Source organism: Scyliorhinus torazame, chromosome 28 (assembly GCF_047496885.1).
Source record: "Scyliorhinus torazame isolate Kashiwa2021f chromosome 28, sScyTor2.1, whole genome shotgun sequence".
NCBI classification, from domain to species: Eukaryota; Metazoa; Chordata; class Chondrichthyes; order Carcharhiniformes; family Scyliorhinidae; genus Scyliorhinus; species Scyliorhinus torazame.
In genome coordinates this window covers 1697086-1723736 of record NC_092734.1, presented here as the reverse complement: position 1 = coordinate 1723736, position 26651 = coordinate 1697086, and positions in this window count along the sequence as shown.

The window sequence follows — 26651 nt, the reverse complement described above, 5'->3', positions numbered from 1 at the left end:
AGGTTGAGCAGGCTGGGGCAATACTGATAGGAGTTTAGAAAAATGAGAGGTAATCTTACTGAAACATATATGATTCTAAGGAGGCTGGTCAGGGTTGATGCTGAGAGGATATTTCCTCTTGTGATAGAATCTAGAAATGGGAGGTGCAGTTTAAAAATTTGGGTCTTCAGCAAGGTAAATAATGGTTATGGGGGGGGGGGGGGCAGGCAGGGGGAGAGTGGAGATAAAACCACAACCAGATCAGACACAATCCTATTGAATGGCAGCTGGCTCGATGGGCTAAATAGTCTATTCCTGCTTGGATTTCTTATGATTAAATGACATGAACTGGATGCATTTCTCTCGCAACCAGGGCTTTACAAATATGCCTGCTAACCGTCACTAGCTCCCACTACAAAACAAATTCTCACACAGACTAACAATCACTCACCCATGCTAATGGCCTTCCACCCCTCCATCATTCACACACTCTGCACTAAGTGGCAATCCCCTCATTGTGTGACACTAATATCTTGAACTAAGACCTTCTGAAGGTCTTCCAAGAAAAGGTTTGTGACTGAAGACAAAGTGGAGGGCAAGAAGGCCACTACATGCTATGGGGCAGTTACCATTTGCTTCTTGGGGCTCAGCGCCACTTTGGCCATATTAACCCAGGAAACTACAGGTGCACTGTGTTGGGTGGAGAAGGGAGCGGGAAGCAGTGATTCCCAGTGGGAATGCAGAGTCAGAAATTCTGGTTAGGTGGTGATGTTCAAAGTTGCATCAGCGCCTCATTTTCATGTCAAAATATTCTGTGGTCTAATTTTGGATGGAACCGGTGTTAAAAAACCCTTTGTGAGCAAAATGGCGATTATGTTTGCTGTCGTAACAAAATATGTACTATATTCCAAGTGAAAGGTTCTGCATTATTCATAAGGCGCCATATAAGTTTACGGTGAACTCAATGACAATAGGACCCAGCAGCAAGCAGAGTCGACCATTTGGAGAAATACCTCAAACCCCATCTGGTGGCTGAAGTGAGAAATACCTACAAACCGGATTTAACCCTTCAGAAGCTGGAAGCTACCAACTCGTGTACATTTTACATCTTATAACACTGTCTTCGAATACAACCCACAAATATGTATATCAATGAATATAAACACGTGAATTGGTTATAAATGGAAAATCTGATTTTCTTTGGATTCAAGATTTAACTTGTAGAAAGTCTAATTATCAGTGAGTTCAAACTGAACAAACTTCAATATCACAGACCACACTGTTTGTTTCTCTTGTAACATAATGAGTTTCGCAACTGTGCCCTAGATTGGAATGATCAATGACTCGCAGAGACTCTGGACAAGGTGGCTGTTGTTGGCCTCTTTGAAGAAACACAAGATGTCAGTGTTTTGTGGGATGTGTGTGTTGCTTCCTCCTCAAAGGACACACTTTGTAAAACATATCGGACTATATTTGGTACCAGTACCTTCACCTTCCTTTCACATCACTTGTGGTTCTCTGATCTTTATGGTTTCTCCACAGAACCCTCATTACTTCCATTATCACCGAGAGGCTGTTGGGGGCCATTCCACTCCTGCCTTCCTTTACCTTGTAAAAATGATTGTGGCTGAGCAGCGGTGAGTGGTAGCCATGGTGATGCAGTTCATTCAGGAATATAGTTGCCCCATTGGGAACTCTCAGCTGATTGTTGCCTTCACTTAAATAACAATATATAAAGTACTTTATTACCTTCAATATTTAACAATTAAACCCAGTTCTGCCCACGGAATTAGTCAACAGCAGAATCTGAAACATGGAACAACATCACTGCAGGACGTCAAACAATGCAGCTTTTCCATGGAGCAATGTGTAGAAACATCTTTGATGCAGCCAATATGTCCACAGTTATATCGTATTTTGGGTGCCAATAATATATAGAATATTTTGCCACAATTGAGAGCGAATTTTAAAGAGTATTAAATAAATATCTGTAAAAAAAAGTAGGCATGGTAAGAGTAAAGGGCAGGGGCATAGATTCAGAAATAGAGATCCAGCATTGCTTGCTTTGCTCTGACTGTGCTTTCTGAACCTGTGGTGGCTTTCTGGTTTATAATGCAAACCAACACTGCTCAGCAGCACCGTGGCGCAGTGGTTAGCACTGCTGCCAAGGGCACTGAGGGCCCGGGTTCGATCCCAGCCTCAGGTTCGATAAAGGCCCCTTTCCTTAAACTGTCGGCGCTCTGTGATCCCAGTATTTAAACTGTCGCCGCTCTGTAATCCCAGTATTTAAACTGTCGCCGCTCTGTGATCCCAGTAGTTAAACTGTCGCCGCTCTGTGATCCCAGTGTTTAAACTGTCGCCGCTCTGTGATCCCAGTGTTTAAACTGTCGCCGCTCTGTGATCCCAGTATTTAAACTGTCGCCGCTCAGTGATCCCAGTGTTTAAACTGTCGCCGCTCTGTGATCCCAGTGTTTAAACTGTCGCCGCTCTGTAATCCCAGTATTTAAACTGTCGCCGCTCTGTGATCCCAGTATTTAAACTGTCGCCGCTCTGTGATCCCAGTATTTAAACTGTCGCCGCTCTGTGATCCCAATATTTAAACTGTTGCCGCTCTGTGATCCCAGTGTTTAAACTGTCAACGCTCTGTGATCCCAGGGTTTAAACTGTCGTCGCTCTGTGATCCCAGTTTTTAAACTGTCGCCGCTCTGTGATCCCAGTGTTTAAACTGTTGTGGCTCTGTGATCCCAGTGTTTAAACTGTCGCCGCTCTGTGATCCCAGTGTTTAAACTGTCGCCGCTCTGTGATCCCAATATTTAAACTGTCGCCGCTCTGTGATCCCAGTGTTTAAACTGTCGCCGCTCTGTGATCCCAGTGTTTAAACTGTCACCGCTCTGTGATCCCAGTGTTTAAACTGTCACCGCTCTGTGATCCCAGTATTTAAACTGTCGCCGCTCTGTGATCCCAGTGTTTAAACTGTCGCCACTCTGTGATCCCAGTGTTTAAACTGTCGCCGCTCTGTGATCCCAGTGTTTAAACTGTCACCGCTCTGTGATCCCAGTGTCTAAACTGTCACCACTCTGTGATCCCAGTGTTTAAACTGTCACCGTTCTGTGATCCCAATATTTAAACTGTCACCGTTCTGTGATCCCAGTATTTAAACAGTCGCCGCTCTGTGATGCCATTATTTAAACTGTCGCCGTTCTGTGATCCCAGTGTTTAAACTGTCACCGCTCTGTGCTACAAGTGTTAAAACTGTCGCCGCTCTGTGATCCCAGTATTTAAACAGTCGCCGCTCTGTGATCCCAGTATTTAAACTGCCGCCGCTCTGTGATCCCAGTGTTTAAACTGTCGCCGCTCTGTGATCCCAGTGTTTAAACTGTCGCCGCTCTGTGATCCCAGTGTTTAAACTGTCGCCGCTCTGTGATCCCAGTATTTAAACTGTCGTCTCTCTGTGTTCCCAGTGTTTAAACTGTCACCGCTCTGTGATCCCAGTGTTTAATTTGTCACCGCTCTGTGATCCCAATATTTAAACTGTCGCCGCTCTGTGATCCCAGTGTTTAAACTGTCGCCGCTCTGTGATCCCAGTGTTTAAACTGTCGCCGCTCTGTGATCCCAGTGTTTAAACTGTCGCCGCTCTGTGATCCCAGTGTTTAAACTGTCGCCGCTCTGTGATCCCAGTGTTTAAACTGTCGCCGCTCTGTGATCCCAGTGTTTAAACTGTCGCCGCTCTGTGATCCCAGTGTTTAAACTGTCGCCGCTCTGTGATCCCAGTATTTAAACTGTCGCCGCTCTGTGAACCCAGTATTTAAACTGTCGCCGCTCTGTGATCCCAGTGTTTAAACTGTCACCGCTCTGTGATCCCAGTGTTTAAACTGTCGCCGCTCTGTGATCCCAATATTTAAACTGTCGCCGCTCTGTGATCCCAGTGTTTACACTGTCACCGCTCTGTGATCTCAGTGTTTAAACTGTCGCCGCTCTGTGATCCCAGTGTTTAAACTGTCGCCGCTCTGTGATCCCAGTATTTAAACTGTCGCCGCTCTGTGATCCCAGTGTTTAAACTGTCGCCGCTCTGTCATCCCAGTATTTAAACTGTCGCCGCTCTGTGATCTCAGTGTTTAAACTGTCACCGCTCTGTGATCCCAGTGTTTAAACTGCCGCCGCTCTGTGTTCCCAGTGTTTAAACTGTCGCCGCTCTGTGATCCTAGTGTTTAAACTGCCGCCGCTCTGTGATCCCAGTATTTAAACTGTCGCCGCTCTGTGATCCCAGTATTTAAACTGTCGCCGCTCTGTGATACCAGTGTTTAAACTGTCGCCGCTCTGTGATCCCAGTATTTAAACTGTCGCCGCTCTGTGATCCCAGTGTTTAAACTGTCGCCGCTCTGTGATCCCAGTGTTTAAACTGTCACCGCTCTGTGATCCTAGTGTTTAAACTGTCGCCGCTCTGTGATCCCAGGGTTTAAACTGTCACCGCTCTGTGATCCCAGTATTTAAACAGTCGCCGCTCTGTGATCCCAGTGTTTAAACTGTCGCCACTCTGTGATCCCAGTGTTTAAACTGTCGCCGCTCTGTGATCCCAGTGTTTAAACTGTCGCCGCTCTGTGATCCCAGTGTTTAAACTGTCACCGCTCTGTGATCCCAGTATTTAAACAGTCGCCGCTCTGTGATCCCAGTGTTTAAACTGTCGCCACTCTGTGATCCCAGTGTTTAAACTGTCGCCGCTCTGTGATCCCAGTGTTTAAACTGTCGCCGCTCTGTGATCCCAGTATTTAAACTGCCGCCGCTCTGTGTTCCCAGTGTTTAAACTGTCGCCGCTCTGTGTTCCCAGTGTTTAAACTGTCGCCGCTCTGTGATCCCAGTGTTTAAACTGTCGCCGCTCTGTGATCTCAGTGTTTAAACTGTCACCGCTCTGTGATCCCAATATTTAAACTGTCGCCGCTCTGTGATCTCAGTATTTAAACTGTCGCCGCTCTGTGATCCCAGTGTTTAAACTGTCGCCGCTCTGTGATCCCAGTGTTTGAACTGTCGCCGCTCTGTGATCTCAGTATTTAAACTGTCGCCGCTCTGTGATCCCAGTGTTTAAACTGTCGCCGCTCTGTGATCCCAGTGTTTAAACTGTCGCCGCTCTGTGATCCCAGTATTTAAACTGTCACCGCTCTGTGATCCCAGTATTTAAACTGTCGCCGCTCTGTGATCCCAGTGTTTAAACTGTCGCCGCTCTGTGATCCCAGTATTTAAACTGTCGCCGCTCTGTGATCCCAGTGTTTAAACTGTCGCCGCTCTGTGATCCCAATATTTAAACTGTCGCCGCTCTGTGATCCCAGTGTTTAAACTGTCGCCGCTCTGTGATCCCAGTGTTTAAACTGTCGCCGCTCTGTGATCCCAGTGTTTAAACTGTCACCGCTCTGTGATCCCAGTGTTTAAACTGTCACCGCTCTGTGATCCCAGTATTTAAACTGTCGCCGCTCTGTGATCCCAGTGTTTAAACTGTCACCGCTCTGTGATCCCAATATTTAAACTGTCGCCGCTCTGTGTTCCCAGTGTTTAAACTGTCACCACTCCATGATCCCAATATTTAAACTTACGCCGCTCTGTGATCCCAGTGTTTAAACTGTCGTCGCTCTGTGATCCCAGTGTTTAAACTGTCGCCGCTCTGTGATCCCAGTGTTTAAACTGTCGCCGCTCTGTGATCCCAGTGTTTAAACTGTCGCCGCTCTGTGATCCCAGTGTTTAAACTGTCGCCGCTCTGTGATCCCAGTGTTTAAACTGTCGCCGCTCTGTGATCCCAGTGTTTAAACTGTCGCCGCTCTGTGATCCCAGTATTTAAACTGTCGCCGCTCTGTGATCCCAGTGTTTAAACTGTCGCCGCTCTGTGATCCCAGTGTTTAAACTGTCACCGCTCTGTGATCCCAGTGTTTAAACTGTCACCGCTCTGTGATCCCAGTATTTAAACTGTCGCCGCTCTGTGATCCCAGTGTTTAAACTGTCGCCACTCTGTGATCCCAGTGTTTAAACTGTCGCCGCTCTGTGATCCCAGTGTTTAAACTGTCACCGCTCTGTGATCCCAGTGTCTAAACTGTCACCACTCTGTGATCCCAGTGTTTAAACTGTCACCGTTCTGTGATCCCAATATTTAAACTGTCACCGTTCTGTGATCCCAGTATTTAAACAGTCGCCGCTCTGTGATGCCATTATTTAAACTGTCGCCGTTCTGTGATCCCAGTGTTTAAACTGTCACCGCTCTGTGCTACAAGTGTTAAAACTGTCGCCGCTCTGTGATCCCAGTATTTAAACAGTCGCCGCTCTGTGATCCCAGTATTTAAACTGCCGCCGCTCTGTGATCCCAGTGTTTAAACTGTCGCCGCTCTGTGATCCCAGTGTTTAAACTGTCGCCGCTCTGTGATCCCAGTGTTTAAACTGTCGCCGCTCTGTGATCCCAGTATTTAAACTGTCGTCTCTCTGTGTTCCCAGTGTTTAAACTGTCACCGCTCTGTGATCCCAGTGTTTAATTTGTCACCGCTCTGTGATCCCAATATTTAAACTGTCGCCGCTCTGTGATCCCAGTGTTTAAACTGTCGCCGCTCTGTGATCCCAGTGTTTAAACTGTCGCCGCTCTGTGATCCCAGTGTTTAAACTGTCGCCGCTCTGTGATCCCAGTGTTTAAACTGTCGCCGCTCTGTGATCCCAGTGTTTAAACTGTCGCCGCTCTGTGATCCCAGTGTTTAAACTGTCGCCGCTCTGTGATCCCAGTGTTTAAACTGTCGCCGCTCTGTGATCCCAGTATTTAAACTGTCGCCGCTCTGTGAACCCAGTATTTAAACTGTCGCCGCTCTGTGATCCCAGTGTTTAAACTGTCACCGCTCTGTGATCCCAGTGTTTAAACTGTCGCCGCTCTGTGATCCCAATATTTAAACTGTCGCCGCTCTGTGATCCCAGTGTTTACACTGTCACCGCTCTGTGATCTCAGTGTTTAAACTGTCGCCGCTCTGTGATCCCAGTGTTTAAACTGTCGCCGCTCTGTGATCCCAGTATTTAAACTGTCGCCGCTCTGTGATCCCAGTGTTTAAACTGTCGCCGCTCTGTCATCCCAGTATTTAAACTGTCGCCGCTCTGTGATCTCAGTGTTTAAACTGTCACCGCTCTGTGATCCCAGTGTTTAAACTGCCGCCGCTCTGTGTTCCCAGTGTTTAAACTGTCGCCGCTCTGTGATCCTAGTGTTTAAACTGCCGCCGCTCTGTGATCCCAGTATTTAAACTGTCGCCGCTCTGTGATCCCAGTATTTAAACTGTCGCCGCTCTGTGATACCAGTGTTTAAACTGTCGCCGCTCTGTGATCCCAGTATTTAAACTGTCGCCGCTCTGTGATCCCAGTGTTTAAACTGTCGCCGCTCTGTGATCCCAGTGTTTAAACTGTCACCGCTCTGTGATCCTAGTGTTTAAACTGTCGCCGCTCTGTGATCCCAGGGTTTAAACTGTCACCGCTCTGTGATCCCAGTATTTAAACAGTCGCCGCTCTGTGATCCCAGTGTTTAAACTGTCGCCACTCTGTGATCCCAGTGTTTAAACTGTCGCCGCTCTGTGATCCCAGTGTTTAAACTGTCGCCGCTCTGTGATCCCAGTGTTTAAACTGTCACCGCTCTGTGATCCCAGTATTTAAACAGTCGCCGCTCTGTGATCCCAGTGTTTAAACTGTCGCCACTCTGTGATCCCAGTGTTTAAACTGTCGCCGCTCTGTGATCCCAGTGTTTAAACTGTCGCCGCTCTGTGATCCCAGTATTTAAACTGCCGCCGCTCTGTGTTCCCAGTGTTTAAACTGTCGCCGCTCTGTGTTCCCAGTGTTTAAACTGTCGCCGCTCTGTGATCCCAGTGTTTAAACTGTCGCCGCTCTGTGATCTCAGTGTTTAAACTGTCACCGCTCTGTGATCCCAATATTTAAACTGTCGCCGCTCTGTGATCTCAGTATTTAAACTGTCGCCGCTCTGTGATCCCAGTGTTTAAACTGTCGCCGCTCTGTGATCCCAGTGTTTGAACTGTCGCCGCTCTGTGATCTCAGTATTTAAACTGTCGCCGCTCTGTGATCCCAGTGTTTAAACTGTCGCCGCTCTGTGATCCCAGTGTTTAAACTGTCGCCGCTCTGTGATCCCAGTATTTAAACTGTCACCGCTCTGTGATCCCAGTATTTAAACTGTCGCCGCTCTGTGATCCCAGTGTTTAAACTGTCGCCGCTCTGTGATCCCAGTATTTAAACTGTCGCCGCTCTGTGATCCCAGTGTTTAAACTGTCGCCGCTCTGTGATCCCAATATTTAAACTGTCGCCGCTCTGTGATCCCAGTGTTTAAACTGTCGCCGCTCTGTGATCCCAGTGTTTAAACTGTCGCCGCTCTGTGATCCCAGTGTTTAAACTGTCACCGCTCTGTGATCCCAGTGTTTAAACTGTCACCGCTCTGTGATCCCAGTATTTAAACTGTCGCCGCTCTGTGATCCCAGTGTTTAAACTGTCACCGCTCTGTGATCCCAATATTTAAACTGTCGCCGCTCTGTGTTCCCAGTGTTTAAACTGTCACCACTCCATGATCCCAATATTTAAACTTACGCCGCTCTGTGATCCCAGTGTTTAAACTGTCGTCGCTCTGTGATCCCAGTGTTTAAACTGTCGCCGCTCTGTGATCCCAGTGTTTAAACTGTCGCCGCTCTGTGATCCCAGTGTTTAAACTGTCGCCGCTCTGTGATCCCAGTGTTTAAACTGTCGCCGCTCTGTGATCCCAGTGTTTAAACTGTCGCCGCTCTGTGATCCCAGTGTTTAAACTGTCGCCGCTCTGTGATCCCAGTATTTAAACTGTCGCCGCTCTGTGATCCCAGTGTTTAAACTATCGCCGCTCTGTGATCCCAGTGTTTAAACTGTCGCCTCTCTGTGATCTCAGTATTTAAACTGTCGCCGCTCTGTGATCCCAGTATTTAAACTGTCGCCGCTCTGTGATCCCAGTGTTTAAACTGTCGCCGCTCTGTGATCCCAGTGTTTAAACTGTCACTGCTCTGTGATCCTAGTATTTAAACTGTCACCGCTCTGTGATCACAATATTTAAACTGTCGCCGCTCTGTGATCCCAGTGTTTAAACTGTCGCCGCTCTGTGATCCCAGTGTTTAAACTGTCACCGCTCTGTGATCCTAGTATTTAAACTGTCGCCGCTCTGTGATCCCAGTGTTTAAACTGTCGCCGCTCTGTGATCCCAGTGTTTAAACTGTCACCGCTCTGTGATCCTAGTATTTAAACTGTCGCCGCTCTGTGATCCCAGTATTTAAACTGTCGCCGCTCTGTGATCCCAGTGTTTAAACTGTCGCCGCTCTGTGATCCCAGTATTTAAACTGTCGCCGCTCTGTGATCCCAGTATTTAAACTGTCGCCGCTCTGTGATCCCAGTATTTAAACTGTCGCCGCTCTGTGATGCCAGTGTTTAAACTGTCACCGCTCTGTGATCCCAGTAGCTAAACTGTCGCCGCTCTGTGATCCCAGTGTTTAAACTGTCACCGCTCTGTGATCTCAGTGTTTAAACGGTCGCCGCTCTGTGATACCCAGTATTTAAACTGTCGCCGCTCTGTGATCCCAGTATTTAAACTGTCGCCGCTCTGTGATCCCAGTGTTTAAACTGTCACCGCTCTGTGATCCCAGTAGCTAAACTGTCGCCGCTCTGTGATCCCAGTGTTTAAACTGTTGCCGCTCTGTGATCCCAGTATTTAAACTGTCAGCGCTCTGTGATCCCAATATTTAAAATGTCGCCGCTCTGTGATCCCAGTGTTTAAACTGTCGCCGCTCTGTGATCCCTGTATTTAAACTGTCGCCGCTCTGTGATCCCAATATTTAAAATGTCGCCGCTCTGTGAACCCAGTATTTAAACTGTCGCCGCTCTGTGATCCCTGTATTTAAACTGTCGTCACTCTGTGATCCCAGTGTTTAAACTGTCGCCGCTCTGTGATCCCAGTGTTTAAACTGTCACCGTTCTGTGATCCCAATATTTAAACTGTCGCCGCTCTGTGTTCCCAGTATTTAAACTGTCGCCGCTCTGTGATCCCAGTGTTTAATCTGTCGCCGCTCTGTGATCCCAGTATTTAAACTGTCGTCTCTCTGTGTTCCCAGTGTTTAAACTATCGCCGCTCTGTGATCCCAGTGTTTAAACTGTCGCCGCTCTGTGATCCCAGTATTTAAACTGTCGCCGCTCTGTGATCCCAGTGTTTAAACTGTCGCCGCTCTGTGATTACAGTATTTAAACTGTCGCCGCTCTGTGATCCCAGTGTTTAAACTGTCGCCGCTCTGTGATCCCAGTGTTTAAACTGTGGCCGCTCTGTGATCCCAGCGTTTAAACTGTTGCCGCTCTGTGATCCCAGTATTTAAACTGTCGCCGCTCTGTGATCCCAGTGTTTAAACTGTCGCCGCTCTGTGATCCCAGTGTTTAAACTGTCGCCGCTCTGTGATCCCAGTATTTAAACTGTCGCCGCTCTGTGATCCCAGTGTTTAAACTGTCGCCGCTCTGTGATCCCAGTGTTTTAACTGTTGCCGCTCTGTGATCCCAGTAGCTCAACTGTCGCCACTCTGTGATCCCAGTGTTTAAACTGTCGCCGCTCTGTGATCCCAGTGTTTAAACTGTCGCCGCTCTGTGATCCCAGTATTTAAACTGTCACCGCTCTGTGATCCCAATATTTAAACCGTCGCCGCTCTGTGATCCCAGTGTTTAAACTGTCGCCGCTCTGTGATCCCAGTGTTTAAACTGTCACCGCTCTGTGATCCCAGTGTTTAAACTGTCACCGCTCTGTGATCCCAGTATTTAAACTGTCGCCGCTCTGTCATCCCAGTGTTTAAACTGTCACCACTCTGTGATCCCAGTGTTTAAACTGTCGCCGCTCTGTGATCCCAGTGTTTAAAATGTCGCCGCTCTGTGATCCCAGTGTTTAAACTGTCACGGCTCTGTGATCCCAGTGTCTAAACTGTCACCACTCTGTGATCCCAGTGTTTAAACTGTCACCGCTCTGTGATCCCAATATTTAAACAGTCGCCGCTCTGTGATGCCATTATTTAAACTGTCGCCGCTCTGTGATCCCAGTGTTTAAACTGTCGCCGCTCTGTGTTCCCAGTGTTTAAACTGTCGCCGCTCTGTGTTCCCAGTGTTTAAACTGTCGCCGCTCTGTGATCCCAGTGTTTAAACTGTCACCGCTCTGTGATCTCAGTGTTTAAACTGTCGCCGCTCTGTGTTCCCAGTGTTTAAACTGTCGCCGCTCTGTGATCCCAGTGTTTCAACTGTCGCCGCTCTGTGATCCCAGTGTTTAAACTGTCGCCGCTCTGTGATCCCAGTGTTTAAACTGTCGCCGCTCTGTGATCTCAGTGTTTAAACTGTCGCCGCTCTGTGATCCCAGTATTTAAACTGTCGCCGCTCTGTGATCCCAGTATTTAAACTGTCACCGCTCTGTGATCCCAGTGTTTAAACTGTCACCGCTCTGTGATCCCAGTATTTAAACTGTCACCACTCTGTGATCCCAGTGTTTAAACTGTCGCCGCTCTGTGATCCCAGTGTTTAAAATGTCGCCGCTCTGTGATCCCAGTGTTTAAACTGTCACGGCTCTGTGATCCCAGTGTCTAAACTGTCACCACTCTGTGATCCCAGTGTTTAAACTGTCACCGCTCTGTGATCCCAATATTTAAACAGTCGCCGCTCTGTGATGCCATTATTTAAACTGTCGCCGCTCTGTGATCCCAGTGTTTAAACTGTCGCCGCTCTGTGTTCCCAGTGTTTAAACTGTCGCCGCTCTGTGTTCCCAGTGTTTAAACTGTCGCCGCTCTGTGATCCCAGTGTTTAAACTGTCACCGCTCTGTGATCTCAGTGTTTAAACTGTCGCCGCTCTGTGTTCCCAGTGTTTAAACTGTCGCCGCTCTGTGATCCCAGTGTTTCAACTGTCGCCGCTCTGTGATCCCAGTGTTTAAACTGTCGCCGCTCTGTGATCCCAGTGTTTAAACTGTCGCCGCTCTGTGATCTCAGTGTTTAAACTGTCGCCGCTCTGTGATCCCAGTATTTAAACTGTCGCCGCTCTGTGATCCCAGTATTTAAACTGTCACCGCTCTGTGATCCCAGTGTTTAAACTGTCACCGCTCTGTGATCCCAGTATTTAAACTGTCGCCGCTCTGTGATTCCAGTATTTAAACTGTCGCCGCTCTGTGATCCCAGTATTTAAACTGTCACCGCTCTGTGATCCCAGTGTTTAAACTGTCACCGCTCTGTGATCCCAGTATTTAAACTGTCGCCGCTCTGTGATTCCAGTATTTAAACTGTCGCCGCTCTGTGATCCCAGTATTTAAACTGTCGCCGCTCTGTGATCCCAGTGTTTAAACTGTCGCCGCTCTGTGATCCCAGTGTTTAAACTGTCGCCGCTCTGTGATCCCAGTGTTTAAACTGTCGCCGCTCTGTGATCCCAGTGTTTAAACTGAGCCGCTCTGTGATCCCAGTTTTTAAACTGTCGCCGCTCTGTGATCCCAGTGTTTAAACTGTCGCCGCTCTGTGATCCCAGTATTTAAACTGTCGCCGCTCTGTGATCCCAGTGTTTAAACTGTCGCCGCTCTGTGATCCCAGTGGTTAAACTGTCACCACTCCATGATCCCAATATTTAAACTTACGCCGCTCTGTGATCCCAGTGTTTAAACTGTCGTCGCTCTGTAATCCCAGTGTTTAAACTGTCGCCGCTCTGTGATCCCAGTGTTTAAACTATCGCCGCTCTGTGATCCCAGAATTTAAACTGTCGTCGCTCTGTGATCCCAGTGTTTAAACTGTCGCCACTCTGTGATCCCAGTGTTTAAACTGTCGACGCTCTGTGATCCCAGTGTTTAAACTGTCGCCGCTCTGTGATCCCAGTACTTAAACTGTCGCCGCTCTGTGATCCCAGTATTTAAACTGTCGGCGCTCTGTGATCCCAGTATTTAAACTGTCGCCGCTCTGTGATCCCAGAATTTAAACTGTCGCCGATCTGTGATCCCAGTGTTTAAACTGTCGCCACTCTGTGATCCCAGTGTTTAAACAGTCGACGCTCTGTGATCCCAGTGTTTAAACTGTCGCCGCTCTGTGATCCCAGTACTTAAACTGTCGCCGCTCTGTGATCCCAGTATTTAAACTGTCGCCGCTCTGTGATCCCAGTATTTAAACTGTCGCCGCTCTGTGATCCCAGTATTTAAACTGTCGCCGCTCTGTGATCCCAGTGTTTAAACTGTCGCCGCTCTGTGATCCCAGTATTTAAACTGTCACCGCTCTGTGATCCCAATATATAAACTGTCGCCGCTCTGTGATCCCAGTGTTTAAACTGTCGCCGCTCTGTGATCCCAGTGTTTAAACTGTCACCGCTCTGTGATCCCAGTATTTAAACTGTCGCCGCTCTGTGATCCCAGTGTTTAAACTGTCGCCGCTCTGTGATCCCAGTATTTAAACTGTCGCCGCTCTGTGATCCCAGTATTTAAACAGTCGCCGCTCTGTGATCCCAGTGTTTAAACTGTTGCCACTCTGTGATCCCAGTGTTTAAACTGTCGCCGCTCTGTGATCCCAGTGTTTAAACTGTCGCCGCTCTGTGATCCCAGTGTTTAAACTGTCACCGCTCTGTGATCCCAGTATTTAAACAGTCGCCGCTCTGTGATCCCAGTGTTTAAACTGTCGCCACTCTGTGATCCCAGTGTTTAAACTGTCGCCGCTCTGTGATCCCAGTGTTTAAACTGTCGCCGCTCTGTGATCCCAGTATTTAAACTGCCGCCGCTCTGTGTTCCCAGTGTTTAAACTGTCGCCGCTCTGTGTTCCCAGTGTTTAAACTGTCGCCGCTCTGTGATCCCAGTGTTTAAACTGTCGCCGCTCTGTGATCTCAGTGTTTAAACTGTCACCGCTCTGTGATCCCAATATTTAAACTGTCGCCGCTCTGTGATCTCAGTATTTAAACTGTCGCCGCTCTGTGATCCCAGTGTTTAAACTGTCGCCGCTCTGTGATCCCAGTGTTTGAACTGTCGCCGCTCTGTGATCTCAGTATTTAAACTGTCGCCGCTCTGTGATCCCAGTGTTTAAACTGTCGCCGCTCTGTGATCCCAGTGTTTAAACTGTCGCCGCTCTGTGATCCCAGTATTTAAACTGTCACCGCTCTGTGATCCCAGTATTTAAACTGTCGCCGCTCTGTGATCCCAGTGTTTAAACTGTCGCCGCTCTGTGATCCCAGTATTTAAACTGTCGCCGCTCTGTGATCCCAGTGTTTAAACTGTCGCCGCTCTGTGATCCCAATATTTAAACTGTCGCCGCTCTGTGATCCCAGTGTTTAAACTGTCGCCGCTCTGTGATCCCAGTGTTTAAACTGTCGCCGCTCTGTGATCCCAGTGTTTAAACTGTCACCGCTCTGTGATCCCAGTGTTTAAACTGTCACCGCTCTGTGATCCCAGTATTTAAACTGTCGCCGCTCTGTGATCCCAGTGTTTAAACTGTCACCGCTCTGTGATCCCAATATTTAAACTGTCGCCGCTCTGTGTTCCCAGTGTTTAAACTGTCACCACTCCATGATCCCAATATTTAAACTTACGCCGCTCTGTGATCCCAGTGTTTAAACTGTCGTCGCTCTGTGATCCCAGTGTTTAAACTGTCGCCGCTCTGTGATCCCAGTGTTTAAACTGTCGCCGCTCTGTGATCCCAGTGTTTAAACTGTCGCCGCTCTGTGATCCCAGTGTTTAAACTGTCGCCGCTCTGTGATCCCAGTGTTTAAACTATCGCCGCTCTGTGATCCCAGTGTTTAAACTGTTGCCTCTCTGTGATCTCAGTATTTAAACTGTCGCCGCTCTGTGATCACAATATTTAAACTGTCGCCGCTCTGTGATCCCAGTGTTTAAACTGTCGCCGCTCTGTGATCCCAGTGTTTAAACTGTCACCGCTCTGTGATCCTAGTATTTAAACTGTCGCCGCTCTGTGATCCCAGTGTTTAAACTGTCGCCGCTCTGTGATCCCAGTGTTTAAACTGTCACCGCTCTGTGATCCTAGTATTTAAACTGTCGCCGCTCTGTGATCCCAGTATTTAAACTGTCGCCGCTCTGTGATCCCAGTGTTTAAACTGTCGCCGCTCTGTGATCCCAGTATTTAAACTGTCGCCGCTCTGTGATCCCAGTATTTAAACTGTCGCCGCTCTGTGATCCCAGTGTTTAAACTGTCACCGCTCTGTGATCCCAGTAGCTAAACTGTCGCCGCTCTGTGATCCCAGTGTTTAAACTGTCACCGCTCTGTGATCTCAGTGTTTAAACGGTCGCCGCTCTGTGATCCAAGTATTTAAACTGTCGCCGCTCTGTGATCCCAGTATTTAAACTGTCGCCGCTCTGTGATCCCAGTGTTTAAACTGTCACCGCTCTGTGATCCCAGTAGCTAAACTGTCGCCGCTCTGTGATCCCAATATTTAAAATGTCGCCGCTCTGTGAACCCAGTATTTAAACTGTCGCCGCTCTGTGATCCCTGTATTTAAACTGTCGTCACTCTGTGATCCCAGTGTTTAAACTGTCGCCGCTCTGTGATCCCAGTGTTTAAACTGTCACCGTTCTGTGATCCCAATATTTAAACTGTCGCCGCTCTGTGTTCCCAGTATTTAAACTGTCGCCGCTCTGTGATCCCAGTGTTTAATCTGTCGCCGCTCTGTGATCCCAGTATTTAAACTGTCGTCTCTCTGTGTTCCCAGTGTTTAAACTATCGCCGCTCTGTGATCCCAGTGTTTAAACTGTCGCCGCTCTGTGATCCCAGTATTTAAACTGTCGCCGCTCTGTGATCCCAGTGTTTAAACTGTCGCCGCTCTGTGATTACAGTATTTAAACTGTCGCCGCTCTGTGATCCCAGTGTTTAAACTGTCGCCGCTCTGTGATCCCAGTGTTTAAACTGTGGCCGCTCTGTGATCCCAGCGTTTAAACTGTTGCCGCTCTGTGATCCCAGTATTTAAACTGTCGCCGCTCTGTGATCCCAGTGTTTAAACTGTCGCCGCTCTGTGATACCAGTGTTTAAACTGTCGCCGCTCTGTGATCCCAGTATTTAAACTGTCGCCGCTCTGTGATCCCAGCGTTTAAACTGTCGCCGCTCTGTGATCCCAGTGGTTAAACTGTCACCACTCCATGATCCCAATATTTAAACTTACGCCGCTCTGTGATCCCAGTGTTTAAACTGTCGTCGCTCTGTGATCCCAGTGTTTAAACTGTCGCCGCTCTGTGATCCCAGTGTTTAAACTATCGCCGCTCTGTGATCCCAGAATTTAAACTGTCGCCGCTCTGTGATCCCAGTGTTTAAACTGTCGCCACTCTGTGATCCCAGTGTTTAAACTGTCGACGCTCTGTGATCCCAGTGTTTAAACTGTCGCCGCTCTGTGATCCCAGTACTTAAACTGTCGCCGCTCTGTGATCCCAGTATTTAAACTGTCGGCGCTCTGTGATCCCAGTTTTTAAACTGTCGCCGCTCTGTGATCCCAGAATTTAAACTGTCGCCGATCTGTGATCCCAGTGTTTAAACTGTCGCCACTCTGTGATCCCAGTGTTTAAACAGTCGACGCTCTGTGATCCCAGTGTTTAAACTGTCGCCGCTCTGTGATCCCAGTACTTAAACTGTCGCCGCTCTGTGATCCCAGTATTTAAACTGTCGCCGCTCTGTGATCCCAGTATTTAAACTGTCGCCGCTCTGTGATCCCAGTATTTAAACTGTCGCCGCTCTGTGATCCCAGTGTTTAAACTGTCGCCGCTCTGTGATCCCAGTATTTAAACTGTCACCGCTCTGTGATCCCAATATATAAACTGTCGCCGCTCTGTGATCCCAGTGTTTAAACTGTCACCGCTATGTGATCCCAGTGTTTAAACTGTCACCGCTCTGTGATCCCAGTATTTAAACTGTCGCCGCTCTGTGATCCCAGTGTTTAAACTGTCGCCGCTCTGTGATCCCAGTATTTAAACTGTCGCCGCTCTGTGATCCCAGTATTTAAACAGTCGCCGCTCTGTGATCCCAGTGTTTAAACTGTTGCCACTCTGTGATCCCAGTGTTTAAACTGTCGCCGCTCTGTGATCCCAGTGTTTAAACTGTCGCCGCTCTGTGATCCCAGTGTTTAAACTGTCACCGCTCTGTGATCCCAGTATTTAAACAGTCGCCGCTCTGTGATCCCAGTGTTTAAACTGTCGCCACTCTGTGATCCCAGTGTTTAAACTGTCGCCGCTCTGTGATCCCAGTGTTTAAACTGTCGCCGCTCTGTGATCCCAGTATTTAAACTGCCGCCGCTCTGTGTTCCCAGTGTTTAAACTGTCGCCGCTCTGTGTTCCCAGTGTTTAAACTGTCGCCGCTCTGTGATCCCAGTGTTTAAACTGTCGCCGCTCTGTGATCTCAGTGTTTAAACTGTCACCGCTCTGTGATCCCAATATTTAAACTGTCGCCGCTCTGTGATCTCAGTATTTAAACTGTCGCCGCTCTGTGATCCCAGTGTTTAAACTGTCGCCGCTCTGTGATCCCAGTGTTTGAACTGTCGCCGCTCTGTGATCTCAGTATTTAAACTGTCGCCGCTCTGTGATCCCAGTGTTTAAACTGTCGCCGCTCTGTGATCCCAGTGTTTAAACTGTCGCCGCTCTGTGATCCCAGTATTTAAACTGTCACCGCTCTGTGATCCCAGTATTTAAACTGTCGCCGCTCTGTGATCCCAGTGTTTAAACTGTCGCCGCTCTGTGATCCCAGTATTTAAACTGTCGCCGCTCTGTGATCCCAGTGTTTAAACTGTCGCCGCTCTGTGCTCCCAATATTTAAACTGTCGCCGCTCTGTGATCCCAGTGTTTAAACTGTCGCCGCTCTGTGATCCCAGTGTTTAAACTGTCGCCGCTCTGTGATCCCAGTGTTTAAACTGTCACCGCTCTGTGATCCCAGTGTTTAAACTGTCACCGCTCTGTGATCCCAGTATTTAAACTGTCGCCACTCTGTGATCCCAGTGTTTAAACTGTCACCGCTCTGTGATCCCAATATTTAAACTGTCGCCGCTCTGTGTTCCCAGTGTTTAAACTGTCACCACTCCATGATCCCAATATTTAAACTTACGCCGCTCTGTGATCCCAGTGTTTAAACTGTCGTCGCTCTGTGATCCCAGTGTTTAAACTGTCGCCGCTCTGTGATCCCAGTGTTTAAACTGTCGCCGCTCTGTGATCCCAGTGTTTAAACTGTCGCCGCTCTGTGATCCCAGTGTTTAAACTGTCGCCGCTCTGTGATCCCAGTGTTTAAACTATCGCCGCTCTGTGGTCCCAGTGTTTAAACTGTCGCCTCTCTGTGATCTCAGTATTTAAACTGTCGCCGCTCTGTGATCCCAGTATTTAAACTGTCGCCGCTCTGTGATCCCAGTGTTTAAACTGTCGCCGCTCTGTGATCCCAGTGTTTAAACTGTCACTGCTCTGTGATCCTAGTATTTAAACTGTCACCGCTCTGTGATCACAATATTTAAACTGTCGCCGCTCTGTGATCCCAGTGTTTAAACTGTCGCCGCTCTGTGATCCCAGTGTTTAAACTGTCACCGCTCTGTGATCCTAGTATTTAAACTGTCGCCGCTCTGTGATCCCAGTGTTTAAACTGTCGCCGCTCTGTGATCCCAGTGTTTAAACTGTCACCGCTCTGTGATCCTAGTATTTAAACTGTCGCCGCTCTGTGATCCCAGTATTTAAACTGTCGCCGCTCTGTGATCCCAGTGTTTAAACTGTCGCCGCTCTGTGATCCCAGTATTTAAACTGTCGCCGCTCTGTGATCCCAGTATTTAAACTGTCGCCGCTCTGTGATCCCAGTGTTTAAACTGTCACCGCTCTGTGATCCCAGTAGCTAAACTGTCGCCGCTCTGTGATCCCAGTGTTTAAACTGTCACCGCTCTGTGATCTCAGTGTTTAAACGGTCGCCGCTCTGTGATCCCAGTATTTAAACTGTCGCCGCTCTGTGATCCCAGTATTTAAACTGTCGCCGCTCTGTGATCCCAGTGTTTAAACTGTCACCGCTGTGTGATCCCAGTAGCTAAACTGTCGCCGCTCTGTGATCCCAGTGTTTAAACTGTTGCCGCTCTGTGATCCCAGTATTTAAACTGTCAGCGCTCTGTGATCCCAATATTTAAAATGTCGCCGCTCTGTGATCCCAGTGTTTAAACTGTCGCCGCTCTGTGATCCCTGTATTTAAACTGTCGCCGCTCTGTGATCCCAATATTTAAAATGACGCCGCTCTGTGAACCCAGTATTTAAACTGTCGCCGCTCTGTGATCCCTGTATTTAAACTGTCGTCAGTCTGTGATCCCAGTGTTTAAACTGTCGCCGCTCTGTGATCCCAGTGTTTAAACTGTCACCGTTCTGTGATCCCAATATTTAAACTGTCGCCGCTCTGTGTTCCCAGTATTTAAACTGTCGCCGCTCTGTGATCCCAGTGTTTAATCTGTCGCCGCTCTGTGATCCCAGTATTTAAACTGTCGTCTCTCTGTGTTCCCAGTGTTTAAACTATCGCCGCTCTGTGATCCCAGTGTTTAAACTGTCGCCGCTCTGTGATCCCAGTATTTAAACTGTCGCCGCTCTGTGATCCCAGTGTTTAAACTGTCGCCGCTCTGTGATTACAGTATTTAAACTGTCGCCGCTCTGTGATCCCAGTGTTTAAACTGTCGCCGCTCTGTGATCCATGTGTTTAAACTGTGGCCGCTCTGTGATCCCAGCGTTTAAACTGTTGCCGCTCTGTGATCCCAGTATTTAAACTGTCGCCGCTCTGTGATCCCAGTGTTTAAACTGTCGCCGCTCTGTGATCCCAGTGTTTAAACTGTCGCCGCTCTGTGATCCCAGTATTTAAACTGTCGCCGCTCTGTGATCCCAGTGTTTAAACTGTCGCGCTCTGTGATCCCAGTGTTTTAACTGTTGCCGCTCTGTGATCCCAGTGTTTAAACTGTCGCCGCTCTGTGATCCCAGTGTTTAAACTGTCGGCGCTCTGTGATCCCAGTGTTTAAACTGTCGCCGCTCTGTGATCCCAGTGTTTAAACTGTCGCCGCTCTGTGATCCCAGTGTTTAAACTGTCGCCGCTCTGTGATCCCAGTATTTAAACTGTCACCGCTCTGTGATCCCAATATTTAAACCGTCGCCGCTCTGTGATCCCAGTGTTTAAACTGTCGCCGCTCTGTGATCCCAGTGTTTAAACTGTCACCGCTCTGTGATCCCAGTGTTTAAACTGTCACCGCTCTGTGATCCCAGTATTTAAACTGTCGCCGCTCTGTCATCCCAGTGTTTAAACTGTCACCACTCTGTGATCCCAGTGTTTAAACTGTCGCCGCTCTGTCATCCCAGTGTTTAAACTGTCGCCGCTCTGTGATCCCAGTGTTTAAACTGTCACCGCTCTGTGATCCCAGTGTCTAAACTGTCACCACTCTGTGATCCCAGTGTTTAAACTGTCACCGCTCTGTGATCCCAATATTTAAACAGTCGCCGCTCTGTGATGCCATTATTTAAACTGTCGCCGCTCTGTGATCCCAGTGTTTAAACTGTCGCCGCTCTGTGTTCCCAGTGTTTAAACTGTCGCCGCTCTGTGATCCCAGTGTTTAAACTGTCACCGCTCTGTGATCCCAGTATTTAAACTGTCGCCGCTCTGTGATTCCAGTATTTAAACTGTCGCCGCTCTGTGATCCCAGTATTTAAACTGTCGCCGCTCTGTGATCCCAGTGTTTAAACTGTCGCCGCTCTGTGATCCCAGTGTTTAAACTGTCGCCGCTCTGTGATCCCAGTGTTTAAACTGTCGCCGCTCTGTGATCCCAGTGTTTAAACTGAGCCGCTCTGTGATCCCAGTTTTTAAACTGTCGCCGCTCTGTGATCCCAGTGTTTAAACTGTCGCCGCTCTGTGATCCCAGTATTTAAACTGTCGCCGCTCTGTGATACCAGTGTTTAAACTGTCGCCGCTCTGTGATCCCAGTATTTAAACTGTCGCCGCTCTGTGATCCCAGTGTTTAAACTGTCGCCGCTCTGTGATCCCAGTGGTTAAACTGTCACCACTCCATGATCCCAATATTTAAACTTACGCCGCTCTGTGATCCCAGTGTTTAAACTGTCGTCGCTCTGTGATCCCAGTGTTTAAACTGTCGCCGCTCTGTGATCCCAGTGTTTAAACTATCGCCGCTCTGTGATCCCAGAATTAAAACTGTCGCCGCTCTGTGATCCCAGTGTTTAAACTGTCGCCACTCTGTGATCCCAGTGTTTAAACTGTCGACGCTCTGTGATCCCAGTGTTTAAACTGTCGCCGCTCTGTGATCCCAGTACTTAAACTGTCGCCGCTCTGTGATCCCAGTATTTAAACTGTCGGCGCTCTGTGATCCCAGTATTTAAACTGTCGCCGCTCTGTGATCCCAGAATTTAAACTGTCGCCGATCTGTGATCCCAGTGTTTAAACTGTCGCCACTCTGTGATCCCAGTGTTTAAACAGTCGACGCTCTGTGATCCCAGTGTTTAAACTGTCGCCGCTCTGTGATCCCAGTACTTAAACTGTCGCCGCTCTGTGATCCCAGTATTTAAACTGTCGCCGCTCTGTGATCCCAGTATTTAAACTGTCGCCGCTCTGTGATCCCAGTATTTAAACTGTCGCCGCTCTGTGATCCCAGTGTTTAAACTGTCGCCGCTCTGTGATCCCAGTATTTAAACTGTCACCGCTCTGTGATCCCAATATATAAACTGTCGCCGCTCTGTGATCCCAGTGTTTAAACTGTCGCCGCTCTGTGATCCCAGTGTTTAAACTGTCACCGCTCTGTGATCCCAGTGTTTAAACTGTCACCGCTCTGTCATCCCAGTATTTAAACTGTCGCCGCTCTGTGATCCCAGTGTTTAAACTGTCGCCGCTCTGTGATCCCAGTGTTTAAACTGTCGCCACTCTGTGATCCCAGTGTTTAAACTGTCGCCGCTCTGTGATCCCAGTGTTTAAACTGTGGCCGCTCTGTGATCCCAGTGTCTAAACTGTCACCACTCTGTGATCCCAGTGTTTAAACTGTCGCCGCTCTGTGATCCCAGTGTTTAAACTGTCGCCGCTCTGTGATCCCAGTGTCTAAACTGTCACCACTCTGTGATCCCAGTATTTAAACTGTCACCGCTCTGTGATGCCATTATTGAAACTGTCGCCGCTCTGTGATCCCAGTGTTTAAACTGTCGCCGCTCTGTGATCCCAGTGTTTAAACTGTCGCCGCTCTGTGATCCCAGTATTTAAACTGTCGTCTCTCTGTGTTCCCAGTGTTTAAACTGTCACCGCTCTGTGATCCCAGTGTTTAAACTGTCACCGCTCTGTGATCCCAATATTTAAACTGTCGCCGCTCTGTGATCCCAGTATTTAAACTGTCGCCGCTCTGTGATCCCAGTGTTTAAACTGTCGCCGCTCTGTGATCCCAGTGTTTAAACTGTCACCGCTCTGTGATCCCAGTGTTTAATTTGTCACCGCTCTGTGATCCCAATATTTAAACTGTCGCCGCTCTGTGATCCCAGTGTTTAAACTGTCGCCGCTCTGTGATCCCAGTGTTTAAACTGTCGCCGCTCTGTGATCCCAGTGTTTAAACTGTCGCCGCTCTGTGATCCCAGTGTTTAAACTGTCGCCGCTCTGTGATCCCAGTGTTTAAACTGTCGCCGCTCTGTGATCCCAGTGTTTAAACTGTCGCCGCTCTGTGATCCCAGTATTTAAACTATCGCCGCTCTGTGAACCCAGTATTTAAACTGTCGCCGCTCTGTGATCCCAGTGTTTAAACTGTCACCGCTCTGTGATCCCAGTGTTTAAACTGTCGCCGCTCTGTGATCCCAATATTTAAACTGTCGCCGCTCTGTGATCCCAGTGTTTAAACTGTCACCGCTCTGTGATCTCAGTGTTTAAACTGTCGCCGCTCTGTGATCCCAGTGTTTAAACTGTCGCCGCTCTGTGATCCCAGTATTTAAACTGTCACCGCTCTGTGATCTCAGTGTTTAAACTGTCACCGCTCTGTGATCCCAGTGTTTAAACTGCCGCCGCTCTGTGATCCCAGTATTTAAACTGTCACCGCTCTGTGATCCCAGTGTTTAAACTGCCGCCGCTCTGTGATCCCAGTGTTTAAACTGCCGCCGCTCTGTGATCCCAGTATTTAAACTGTCGCCGCTCTGTGATCCCAGTATTTAAACTGTCGCCGCTCTGTGATACCAGTGTTTAAACTGTCGCCGCTCTGTGATCCCAGTATTTAAACTGTCGCCGCTCTGTGATCCCAGTGTTTAAACTGTCGCCGCTCTGTGATCCCAGTGTTTAAACTGTCACCGCTCTGTGATCCTAGTGTTTAAACTGTCGCCGCTCTGTGATCCCAGGGTTTAAACTGTCACCGCTCTGTGATCCCAGTATTTAAACAGTCGCCGCTCTGTGATCCCAGTGTTTAAACTGTCGCCACTCTGTGATCCCAGTGTTTAAACTGTCGCCGCTCTGTGATCCCAGTGTTTAAACTGTCGCCGCTCTGTGATCCCAGTGTTTAAACTGTCACCGCTCTGTGATCCCAGTATTTAAACAGTCGCCGCTCTGTGATCCCAGTGTTTAAACTGTCGCCACTCTGTGATCCCAGTGTTTAAACTGTCGCCGCTCTGTGATCCCAGTGTTTAAACTGTCGCCGCTCTGTGATCCCAGTATTTAAACTGCCGCCGCTCTGTGTTCCCAGTGTTTAAACTGTCGCCGCTCTGTGTTCCCAGTGTTTAAACTGTCGCCGCTCTGTGATCCCAGTGTTTAAACTGTCGCCGCTCTGTGATCTCAGTGTTTAAACTGTCACCGCTCTGTGATCCCAATATTTAAACTGTCGCCGCTCTGTGATCCCAATATTTAAACTGTCGCCGCTCTGTGATCCCAGTGTTTAAACTGTCGCCGCTCTGTGATCCCAGTGTTTAAACTGTCGCCGCTCTGTGATCTCAGTATATAAACTGTCGCCGCTCTGTGATCCCAGTGTTTAAACTGTCGCCGCTCTGTGATCCCAGTGTTTAAACTGTCGCCGCTCTGTGATCCCAGTATTTAAACTGTCACCGCTCTGTGATCCCAGTATTTAAACTGTCGCCGCTCTGTGATCCCAATATTTAAACTGTCGCCGCTCTGTGATCCCAGTGTTTAAACTGTCGCCGCTCTGTGATCCCAGTGTTTAAACTGTCGCCGCTCTGTGATCCCAGTGTTTAAACTGTCACCGCTCTGTGATCCCAGTGTTTAAACTGTCACCGCTCTGTGATCCCAGTATTTAAACTGTCGCCGCTCTGTGATCCCAGTATTTAAACTGTCGCCGCTCTGTGATCCCAGTATTTAAACTGTCGCCGCTCTGTGATCCCAATATTTAAACTGTCGCCGCTCTGTGATCCCAGTGTTTAAACTGTCGCCGCTCTGTGATCCCAGTGTTTAAACTGTCGCCGCTCTGTGATCCCAGTGTTTAAACTGTCACCGCTCTGTGATCCCAGTGTTTAAACTGTCACCGCTCTGTGATCCCAATATTTAAACTGTCGCCGCTCTGTGTTCCCAGTGTTTAAACTGTCACCACTCCATGATCCCAATATTTAAACTTACGCCGCTCTGTGATCCCAGTGTTTAAACTGTCGTCGCTCTGTGATCCCAGTGTTTAAACTGTCGCCGCTCTGTGATCCCAGTGTTTAAACTGTCGCCGCTCTGTGATCCCAGTGTTTAAACTGTCGCCGCTCTGTGATCCCAGTGTTTAAACTGTCGCCGCTCTGTGATCCCAGTGTTTAAACTGTCGCCGCTCTGTGATCCCGGTGTTTAAACTGTCGCCGCTCTGTGATCCCAGTATTTAAACTGTCGCCGCTCTGTGATCCCAGTGTTTAAACTGTCGCCGCTCTGTGATCCCAGTATTTAAACTGTCGCCGCTCTGTGATCCCAGTGTTTAAACTGTCGCCGCTCTGTGATCCCAGTGTTTAAACTGTCACTGCTCTGTGATCCTAGTATTTAAACTGTCACCGCTCTGTGATCCTAGTATTTAAACTGTCGCCGCTCTGTGATCCCAGTATTTAAACTGTCGCCGCTCTGTGATCCCAGTGTTTAAACTGTCACCGCTCTGTGATCCCAGTAGCTAAACTGTCGCCGCTCTGTGATCCCAGTGTTTAAACTGTCGCCGCTCTGTGATCCCAGTATTTAAACTGTCGCCGCTCTGTGATCCCAGTATATAAACTGTCGCCGCTCTGTGATCCCAGTGTTTAAACTGTCACCGCTCTGTGATCCCAGTAGCTTACCTGTCGCCGCTCTGTGATCCCAGTGTTTAAACTGTTGCCGCTCTGTGATCCCAGTATTTAAACTGTCAGCGCTCTGTGATCCCAATATTTAAAATGTCGCCGCTCTGTGATCCCAGTATTTAAACTGTCGCCGCGCTGTGAACCCAGTATTTAAACTGTCGCCGCTCTGTGATCCCAGTATTTAAACTGTCGCCGCTCTGTGATCCCAGTGTTTAAACTGTCGCCGCTCTGTGATCCAAGTGTTTCAACTGTCGTCACTCTGTGATCCCAGTGTTTAAACTGTCACCGTTCTGTGATCCCAATATTTAAACTGTCGCCGCTCTGTGTTCCCAGTATTTAAACTGTCGCCGCTCTGTGATCCCAGTGTTTAATCTGTCGCCGCTCTGTGATCCCAGTATTTAAACTGTCGTCTCTCTGTGTTCCCAGTGTTTAAACTGTCGCCGCTCTGTGATCCCAGTGTTTAAACTGTCGCCGCTCTGTGATCCCAGTATTTAAACTGTCGCCGCTCTGTGATCCCAGTGTTTAAACTGTCGCCGCTCTGTGATTCCAGTATTTAAACTGTCGCCGCTCTGTGATCCCAGTGTTTAAACTGTCGCCGCTCTGTGATCCCAGTGTTTAAACTGTGGCCGCTCTGTGATCCCAGTGTTTAAACTGTTGCCGCTCTGTGATCCCAGTATTTAAACTGTCGCCGCTCTGTGATCCCAGTGTTTAAACTGTCGCCGCTCTGTGATCCCAGTGTTTAAACTGTCGCCGCTCTGTGATCCCAGTATTTAAACTGTCGCCGCTCTGTGATCCCAGTGTTTAAACTGTCGCCGCTCTGTGATCCCAGTGTTTTAACTGTTGCCGCTCTGTGATCCCAGTAGCTCAACTGTCACCGCTCTGTGATCCCAATATTTAAACCGTCGCCGCTCTGTGATCCCAGTGTTTAAACTGTCGCCGCTCTGTGATCCCAGTGTTTAAACTGTCACCGCTCTGTGATCCCAGTGTTTAAACTGTCACCGCTCTGTGATCCCAGTATTTAAACTGACGCCGCTCTGTCATCCCAGTGTTTAAACTGTCACCACTCTGTGATCCCAGTGTTTAAACTGTCGCCGCTCTGTGATCCCAGTGTTTAAACTGTCGCCGCTCTGTGATCCCTGTGTTTAAACTGTCACCGCTCTGTGATCCCAGTGTCTAAACTGTCACCACTCTGTGATCCCAGTGTTTAAACTGTCACCGCTCTGTGATCCCAATATTTAAACAGTCGCCGCTCTGTGATGCCATTATTTAAACTGTCGCCGCTCTGTGATCCCAGTGTTTAAACTGTCGCCGCTCTGTGTTCCCAGTGTTTAAACTGTCGCCGCTCTGTGTTCCCAGTGTTTAAACTGTCGCCGCTCTGTGATCCCAGTGTTTAAACTGTCACCGCTCTGTGATCTCAGTGTTTAAACTGTCGCCGCTCTGTGT